General features: G+C 37.6%; 1 protein-coding gene across 4 annotated transcripts in view; it reads right to left on the reverse strand.

Annotated features, from left to right (window-relative positions):
- ino80db (INO80 complex subunit Db) overlaps positions 1–10,035 on the reverse strand; it is a 41,102-nt gene extending 31,067 nt beyond the window's left edge. The window contains exon 1 of one of the 4 annotated variants that reach the window (XM_069196264.1): positions 9,783–10,035. The gene's annotated coding sequence lies outside the window, so the exon portion shown is untranslated. Of the gene's footprint in view, positions 1–9,663 lie in introns of all 4 variants that reach the window. The other 3 variants (XM_069196263.1, XM_069196261.1, XM_069196262.1) reach the window with 3 other exon arrangements.
- Positions 10,036–10,052: the final 17 nt, after the last annotated feature.

Raw genomic sequence — 10,052 nt, forward strand, 5'->3', positions numbered from 1 at the left:
GCTATTACCTTGTTTAAAATAGTGTGAAAAAGGGTTACCATAAGAGACAGCATTCACAATGAGTCTGGCCTCAGCCTTTGTTTGAAACATGTATCCACAGCTTTTAATGCTGTATTCATTTCTATATAGTTTTCAACAACCACTGTGGAACCAATACCTCAAAACAGAAAAGCAGCTATCCATCCAGAAATTACAGCAGTTACAGTAACTACAGATCAGCATGTGTGGGGGGGTGAATTATATGCTAACACTCGCAGATCCACATGGACTTGAAACCACCATTCCAAACTGCTGATTCTAAGAAAACATCCAAAAACACGAGTAGGGTGAAAATTTACACAGATTAATTTCTGTCTACACTAAGATTTTTAGTTGGTGACTAAAAAAAGACCGTCCTGAGGACCTTTACTCAGTTTCTCTCTTTGTGTCAGACAGATTATTTTCTAACTTAAAGTTTAAAAAGTGTACAACACTTTTTTCCAAACTGAACTTAGATTAAATCACCTACCCCTTTAAGATACCTGTCTATATCAATTATGCATCTGTTGTGTAACCTTGCAATATCCTCTATGTTAGAGTGTGTCTGTGCCATTATGACTGGGCACATGATAATACTTATACGTAAACTACAAAAAACACCATGAGCTGGCTCTGAAACTTGTGAAAATGTCCGTGGACTCTTCACTATTATTCTGGGAACACAAGTAGCTGCCAACTCACATAAACCCTACTTTACATAAAAAGTTGTGTACACCTTGGGGGTGTACATTCTGTTTGTGGGTGTGGTGTCTGGAATAATTTCTGCTGTGTGTTCACAGTGTTACTCTTCTGCTGAAATATGTTATAAGGATGTGAAAATAATGCCATACAACTCCTCTGAGGAGCACAGATTGATTATTTAAGTACAGTGCAGCGTACTGCAATAATTATGCTGGAATAGTGACATTTTGTATTTTGACTGCAGCGTAACAAAAATGATAATGATAACAGATGTAAGTGTAAATATTCCATATAAGAGTGTGCTCCAACTTACAAAAGGTTGTGCTGAATGCAACACTTATGCAAGTCTGGGAGTACAGCACCTACAGTATATCAACATTTAGATCTGAGGGGGTTTCTTACTTAACATAGTCTGGTAGTTGAATCTATATACTGTATATATGATGTGCATAACATTAACAAAGCATTTTACTTGCACTGTGTTATATGTGGAAGGAAAATCGAGCAGCACCACTTATGCAAGTCTGAAAATCAATATGGCTTTGATCAATACCCAATTTTCTTTAGCCAGCTCGCTACGGAATCATCATTCTTCTGAGCAGTTATGTTTCAGACAAAAGTAACTATACTTCACTGAACAACAGAAAGGAAATCCAAATGGAACTGCTCCTGAAGTACAAGTACGAATGAAGGCTGCTTATAATAAGGTGTCATCGTGTACGTTTGTCAAGAACAATTATGCTTCATCAGCAGAAAAGGGCCTTGCTAGCTTAAAAGACTTGACATGTATTGTTTTTCATTGCGAGATACGAAATTATTAAATGCATTATAATTTTAAATAGTATTGTGTAGCACAGTTACCATTTGCCTAGGACTTATGGAGCTGACACTGACGTCTTATTTTATCCTTTCAGTGGGCATTATTTTCATAAGAGTTCAAAGCCAGACATGGCTATTTCATTCTTGCTAAGTTCCTATCAGGTAGTTTTTTAAAAACAAAAACAGCAGGAAAGCAATCTGTAAAGAGGACTGACTTATTAATTTGTTTCAAAAAAACCTAAAAAATAATCTGTTGAGTTTGAAAACCACGTGAAAGAGTAGGCTACTTTATTTTTGCCCAAGGATAATGGCATTAAAAAACAATTTAAAACAAAGACGGACAAAGATTAAGGCAGTGTGGTCTTTTCAAACAACTGTATGGGCGACACTCAGCACCCCACTGTGAAGCCTGAAGAAAACTGGTCAATACCTGTATTTTTGCGGTTTTCTCTCTCACCGGTCACAGAAAACATCAACACACCTGCCTCTGTTTTGTAAACAACAACTGAGGAGTCATGCGCCGTAAGGACTAGATTCGGGGTCTGCTCTCGTAGAAAAAAAGTTGGAACTCACAGCGTCTCTACAGCAGAAAACAAGTAATCATTGCTGTCATTACGCCTACATATTCTGTGGCGATTTACAAGGCACTCCTCAATTGTGCTTGTGAAAACTACACATGTAAATAATCTGCACAGCATCACGCAAGTCCAATTCAGCCAGATCACAGTAAACACGTCAAATAGAAATAGTGAACCATTTGAAATCATCTTGTGCTAACGTGTGTTCTCAATGCAGCTTAACAACACAACATTTGAATTAGGAATAACTCATCACCATTTCTATTTCACATGTGCATTCACTATTTTGAAATGTAATAGTTACAAAACGATCCATTACACGTCGAAATAGTGAATAACTGTCACATACGTGTACATGAACCAGTATTCAAAAAGACAATGTCACATGTTGCTGCTAGAATTTAGATTTATATAGAAACATCCTTTATCAAACACAAAAGGGAAAGCAGATCCATTTTCGGTCTAATAAAAGTGCATATGAGCAGCATGCGAAATTGGTCACCACTAGTCATTTAAATAAAACAATGGGTAGTTAAATCATGTTCTTCAAGTACTAAACCAAAAATTCAATATCAAGTCAAGCATTACTGTGAATAAAGTCAGTATTTTCTCTCATACGAAAGACAAATCTAAAACTAAACGTCTGCTAAACTAAAAATGTAAATTATATCTAAATAGCACATGCAGTAGCGCTGTTAATATTATGAATCCTTTATGCATCAAAGAATATCTGCACTGTACTGTAACATATCTTTAAAAGATATCTTTAAAATGTGCTACTTTTTATGGGAGAAGAAGCTTAGAAAGAATCAGAAAAACCAACTGGTCTTTTCCCGCCTGACACAGGAAGCACATATTAGCTAATCTTCCAGTGAAGTCATTACCGTAGTAAGGACTTTTGTTTAGTCTTTAGATAGGCAGGCCTCTCTGGAAAATAAATAATTTATCAGTGAAATTAACAACGTAGGGCCTTGTGCCGACATGGAGAACGCATGTTTGTTTTCAGCACATTTATTGCATGCAAATGTCAGAAAGGTCTTGCGATCAGCCTTTACATTTAAAAGATAACCTGACACATTTAAAACTGCTCAAGCAAAAAACAAATATAGTAATAATTCTGTACTGCTTTTTTAATACACTACAGCCTATATTTACATTAACAGTGAGTGTTGTGAATTACAAGGAGAACGTCATTCAAGGGGTCAGGGCCATTTAATTAAATACTTCAGCCTTTGCTCCAGTGGTTTATGATGACGCAGAGCCCCTCGATGAAACATCTCCCTGGATTGCACACTATTGTATTTAACTGTGCAACAAAAGTAATACCATTACTTATGCTCTTAACTAATATATTTTAACTATATTATATTATATTTTAACTGTGCGTCTCACGGAGAGCAAGCTGGGGTATGAGAAAAGACAGATTCCTAATGCAAGAAATTGTATATGGCTAATAAAGTGATCTTATTCCAGCTGAAAATATCCACCCATCACCAAAAGCTACTTTTCCTGATGATAACAGTGGCAGAACAGAGTCCTGTCCTATCTTGAAAGCATGGAGGATAAAAGTCATCCTGTGCACCCTCACTCTGGACAGGACTAAGGACAATTTAGAGCAGGAGTCTCCAGCCTGGCTCTGAAGAGGTCTAATCCAGCTATTGTTTTAATAGGTCATCTTTAAATCGTCAATTTCTAAAGGCCTGGAACGATTTAACGATAATCAATTAAACAGATGGTGTGTTTAATTGCAGAGATCATTGGGAACAAAAATGAGATTATTCAGCCCTGAAGGACTCATTTTCCCTTCACTAAAAAAAACAAACAAAATTACTGGCTTTAACTGATCGGCTGCCTAAACAAGTATTCCTAATCTTTAAATACTCATTGATTTAGGGAGAGCTGAACTGGCACTGGACACCTCTGGTTCAGAGTACCCAACCCAACCTCTGCAGCATACCCACGGGAGCTGTCAGGAAGCACCCCAGAAAACCCCTGTGCTCACAGTGAGAACATGCAACTACAAATAAAATCATGCCTTCAATATTTCATAACCGATGGTTGCATAAATTTGACCAAATTCTTGATTACAAAGAGTCGCCGCATCTGGACACAGACTGCCGTTTCCAGATGGCATTTTCGGAGGATTTACTTGAACATCTACCCACTGATATGTTTGAAAGAGGACGTATGATACTACACTATACATTTTGGGTGTTTTGTCATGAAATGCCTAACAGATGCAAATGATGGGGTTCTTAACACACAACACTGTACAGTATAAAGCATTTACAATTTTTTGAAAGTTTAATGGCTTGACATTTATCTAAAAAAGGGCGATGGAATAATTTTGTCTTCCATCATTTACACTGAATCTTTGCTTAACTATCTTTTTTTATACATACAAGAGAAAATTGAGCACGAAAAAACATCAGAAACCAATGCTAGAAACTGCGCATAGTGGCGCAGTGGTAAGCATTGCTGCCTCACACAGCTGGGACCCCGAGTTCAACTAAAGACCTGGGGTGCTGTTTGTGTGGAGTCTGCGTGTTCTCCATGCATATACATGGGTTTCTTCCAAGTGCTCCAATTTCCTCCCACAGTCTGTAGACAAACTGGCTGGTTAACCGGCTTTCAATCTGGGAAAACTGAACCTGGTGTGAGTGTGTTGGACGTCCTGCCAGGCTGTAGCCTGCTTTGGGCCCGTCGCATGCTGGGATAGGTTCCCCTGCAACCCTGACCCGGACGAAGCAATTGGAAAAGCGATGGACGGTAGTTTGGCCTTATGCAGGGGCCGGACATGAATATGAGGTAAACTGATCTTTATATTTTGTACGACAGAAAATTAAATGCTGTGGGAAATCAGAAATAAATGATCCTAGCAGTGTTTGGGGGGGGGTTGTTTTAATCTGACTGGAATGTACTCTCACATTCAGTCAAGAGCTGAGGTAAGAAGGAAATCAAGACAGTAAATTGTAACCTACTAGTCCATGCAATCCAGAAGTAACCTGAAGCATGCTCCCTATAAGTATCCACACCAGTGTTTTAATTTGCACTGACATTTGGCACTAATGTCTGAATCGCATGGTTACACAAATTCCTTTTGCATTCAAGTCCTGGTGATAGAAATGAATCACAGTTATTTTCACCCGCACACTGTAGCAGAACATTACTTGAGGTTGTGAAACGGGCACTGCCTTTCACAACTCTTCAATGCCCAAATGAGTAAAAATACTCTCTGCCACAGAGGGCTTAAACAATCAGATTTATGGAAAGATTCCTCTCTTCCTAACGAAAATAAGCTCTGAGAAAAATAGAACAGTCTATTGAGAACCCAGAATCAGTATGTACACAAAACACATAGAACAATCACAATGTGCATTACGAAGGTACAGGAGTGTATCTGAGGATTTACTTCAAAAAGTACTTTACTTTCTGCCATTTACTTCAAAAAATGTATATGTTTTAAAAGAAGATATATGGTACTACACTATACAGCAAACGATGGAAAATTCAAATTGAGACACCTGTTAACAAATGTTTGAACGCTATTTGCAAATATAATTATCCCTTTACAACCCTTTTGACATTTTGTTCAAATTAGCATATTCTGCAAAATTAATGTCTGTTCAGTAATGTTCAGGTATAAAACATGCCCATCAAATGCACATTTTGTATTCACTTACAAGCTCTGCTATCCAAACAGAACTACTCATGCAGGACAGTTCATATTTGCCTGTACGTTAATAACAGGGTTTGACAAACCGGGAGCCACGTCTTTACCTTTAGCTCTAACTGTTCTTAACCTAGAGATCTCCTTTCTTGTACTCATCACTTTTCTTCTGTGTGACTCAGCACTGCCTCAGATATTCGTGTTAGTCTCCCACAAAGCGCCCAATCTATTGGTTATCGGCAGAGTCCTACAAACCTTTCTTTAAACTAAGTTAAACTCACTCATTTAAGATTTGTAATATTAGAGGCAAGGCAACTGCGTGCTAGATTTTCATGATTACTGGTTTTTAGGTAGGTTTTTGTATGTTACAAGACAAATTGGATACTGACTACGTGTGGCCTGTGTACTGTACTCAAAACCATACGGGTTCATTATTTCCATGGGTCTTGGAACAATTTTCAAAAACTAGCACGGTTCATTTAAAGCTTTCAAGGTGTAGAGTGCCGCTGTCCTTTTTTTAGTTATAAAACTATAGTGGATATGCTCATTTTAAGGACATGTGACACTGTGAACTAGCATATTGTACACTTCCGCATAATAGTTTGATTCTAAATATTTGTCCAAAAAAAGCTGATCCGTCACTGACAGTTAATGGCAGAAGTAACATCTTTAGAGAAATAGAAAACTGTAACTGAAGAGATATCTAAGACTTCAACAATAAATTGTTGTGAAGATTACAATATCGTTTTTTCCTGTTTTGACAGAGACTTGAAGATGGACAAGACCCTTAAACTTGATAAAAACTTTCATCAGCACAGATATGTGGTCATTTATAAGGGATTCTTAATTTTTTACTGTATGCTGAGGTGATCTCTTGCACTGTCTGCAGAAGCGCTGCACTACATCTGCACTCATTTTGAACATAAATGTATACATAAAAAGCAACCTCGTTTATCGTTTAATCTCCAAGGTTAATTTCTTCTATTTTAACAGACAAATCCATGGACTGAACTTTGGAGCAACCAGTCAAATTTGCCATTTTGACCCAAATAAGGCTTACCTGGGCCAAAAACATTGAGAGATTGTGTCCTGCTCCTCCAATTGTTTCTATTTGACTTCCTGTTGGCCGGCTGCAAATGAGGCTGAGGTACTCTGTTATCCGGCACATTTTTCCATCTCTCCCATGAAAATCTTTGATGAATACGATAACTGCTTATTGCGTATAACCTCATTAATGTGGACACTGCTAGATGCTCACAGAGGAGCTCCCCCAGGAAATGGAAATAAATACACTGAAAGAATGAATAATACAAAAATAAACACATCTACTAAATAACGTGCTAAGAAGGCTTGGTAAATCTCACACGATAAGAAAAGGAAAGATGGTATAAATGACTGGTTTTAAACTTCTTCAGAAAACAACTGAGGATGGTTTTTATTCATAATTACTAATTATTAATATAGCTGACTTATATCTTTAGCAAGATACTAAATTAGCAAAATCGACTTAATCGCACGCACTTATTCATGGAGATGGGCATTTTGCATGAGCAATCTGGGTAAAATGCACTAGAGGATACAACAGCTGTCTCTCACCCAGGATTAAAACCCACAACTTTGCCAGTTACAGTCCAGAACCCTAACCACTGCTCCATTAAATTATGATTTGGAGCTATTTTGCTAGGCACAATGATGAGACATTATAAACACAAGTTATGAAACGTACAGTTATAGCCTCAACCCTGTCATATCCTCAGAAAAGCCCCTTTCAGGTAAACTCTGATTTGCAACGTGATGAAAACTCTGAAAATACAACCACCTGTATTTACAACCAGCATAAACACTCCCAAATGAAGTACAAAGATGATACTAAATGGTGCAGTATGACTAATGATGTAACAGATGGCCCAAAGTCTGTGTCAGTTAACAAGGGGATATTTAAAGGGAAATATTGGCTGTAAAATGACAGGAAAACTCCCCATCTGCGGTTTACGTTCAGACAGAAAATAACTCTATTAAGCAAGTCGATAATACTTAGTGAAGCCCCTTCCCTTTCTATCCATGCTCTTTTATGAGTGACTAGGTAACCCTATTAACATTCTCCCATAATATCAAAGCAGAAAGCTTTTAAACTATAATGCTTAGATCCCCCCAGTTAGTTCTCCTTTTGCTTTAACTACAGACAAAAAACAAACATTAAGCGCAAGTAAAGACCTTTGTTCATTTAATTTCTCTGTTACTGCAGAGAAGATCTTCGTTTCGCTAGCAGTATAAATGGGACGGATTAGCAGTTTGGACATCAGACACTTTCAAGTCCAGGCTTGATGTGAGACGATCAGTACTGTACAGAAAAAGGACAAACGCCGATGGGCTGAACGGCTTGTTCTCACCAAAAAAAAAACCTCAGGTCACTCGAATTCATAGAACTGATGAAATTCCAAAAGGGAACTCTCCAATAGTTAAACCAAATTCAACAGAGTTGAAAATGAAAGAATGAAACTAAACTGCTCTGTTCTTTCCTTGATCTTAACACTGGTAAAAATCTAAACAGAAATATCAATTAAATGCCGTTAACAGTTGTGTTCATATTTAACGAATTGCGTCTAAGCAGACTGTAGGTGCCGCGGAAGAGTAGATTGGAGGGATCGATCTCTCCAGATTTATTAGATTTTTTCATTTCGTTTTGCTTCTGATAAAGCGATTTATCTTTCCATGATCTTTGTAAAATAATCTGTTCTTCAGGAGTAGTGTCATGAAGCAGTCATCTCCACCTGCGTTTCAAACTATGCATTAATCTTAACGTCCCTCGGATTTACCTGGTGTAATCTGGACTCTTTTCATACAAACTAAAATGCAGAGAAACTACACTGTCACTCCAGTCGCAACGTGGGCACACAACTGACATTGTGGGAACACTGGAAGAATACACACCACTAATACACTTAATAGTAATATATGAAATCTACGTGCTTTATTTAAACCGTTCCTTCTGGCAGAAAGCTATGCAGTTTTAAAACTCTTTGTATATTTGTATTGTAATTGTGCAAGGTTTTGTATAAAAACTTCCAGGACAGAATACGAACAGCGGACAGCGAAGTTGATCAAGTAACTAGATACGTTGCAAAGGTGCAAGCTGCAGGTCCTGATCCAAATTTCTCCGGTTTTGCAAATTCGAGTTATTTAGCTAGCTTCTAAAAATCACAGAAAACCTAGTATAGCAGCGGCTTACAGTTTTTACTTTGTGAAATGCATACGTAAAAACAAAATTTAACTTAGAAAATGTACGATTGACATTGTAGAACGATTTCGCCCCGCACAAACTGAGCAGGAATTTTAAAGTTAGCTACAGTTCCGAAAATGAAACTTAAAAAATGAAAGTACAGTTGCGGATAAGTTGTTTTTCCCTACATGAAACAACCTTCAGAACATTGCAAACAAAAAGGAAATATTAAAATTAAAATTAAAAATTGAGCACCAAGGAAGAAACTGAATAATACACAAAGCAGCCCTAGAGCTCCCCCAGGAAACGGAAATAAATACACTGAAATAAATGAGTAATATAAAAAATACAAAAAACACCAAAATAACCATTTCTACAAAATAACACGTTTACAACTTATTTAAATACATTCTTACATTTTGAAATATGAATATAAATGCACTTAAAATATCGTTTCAAACAAAGGGAGGCGCTGCTAGGCCCACGTCGCCTGGCCTTCAAAGGAAAACATTACAGAAAACACATCTTAAAACCACTTTAAGGTATGGCAATCACCTTGAAATCTAAATAAATGACACGAAAAATACGAAAACGAGCGTAAATCAAACAAGCTCTCACGTTAACTGAACTTCTGATTAAATATAAACAGCTAATACCGGCCTGCCAGACCTTGTAATCCCCCGACCTCAAGTTGCAGCGGCGACGGCCTTGTCTGACGCACTATCCGGTGTTCCTCTCCCAGTCGAGCTCGATGCTTCACAGCATATCCGCTTACCTTCAGTTGCTGCTTGCTGTATCTGATATTCACTCCGGATAGAGAGTCTGCAAATGTAGATTTCAGTCTATTGGGCTCTTTACGAACTGTTTTTTTCGGTATTTTTTACGGAACTGTCTGATTTGTATCCGTATATAATTTTGTGTGAATCCCTGATAAATATAAATGTAGTTTATCTACAGCAAAAAATAGCAGTAAAGAGCTGCTGGGGTTTTTAGTTTAATCATCTGCAGACTCTCCTTACAGCACCACTACAGGCACTTGGGGGAC

This window comes from Lepisosteus oculatus, chromosome 12 (genome assembly GCF_040954835.1).
Source record: "Lepisosteus oculatus isolate fLepOcu1 chromosome 12, fLepOcu1.hap2, whole genome shotgun sequence".
NCBI classification, from domain to species: Eukaryota; Metazoa; Chordata; class Actinopteri; order Semionotiformes; family Lepisosteidae; genus Lepisosteus; species Lepisosteus oculatus.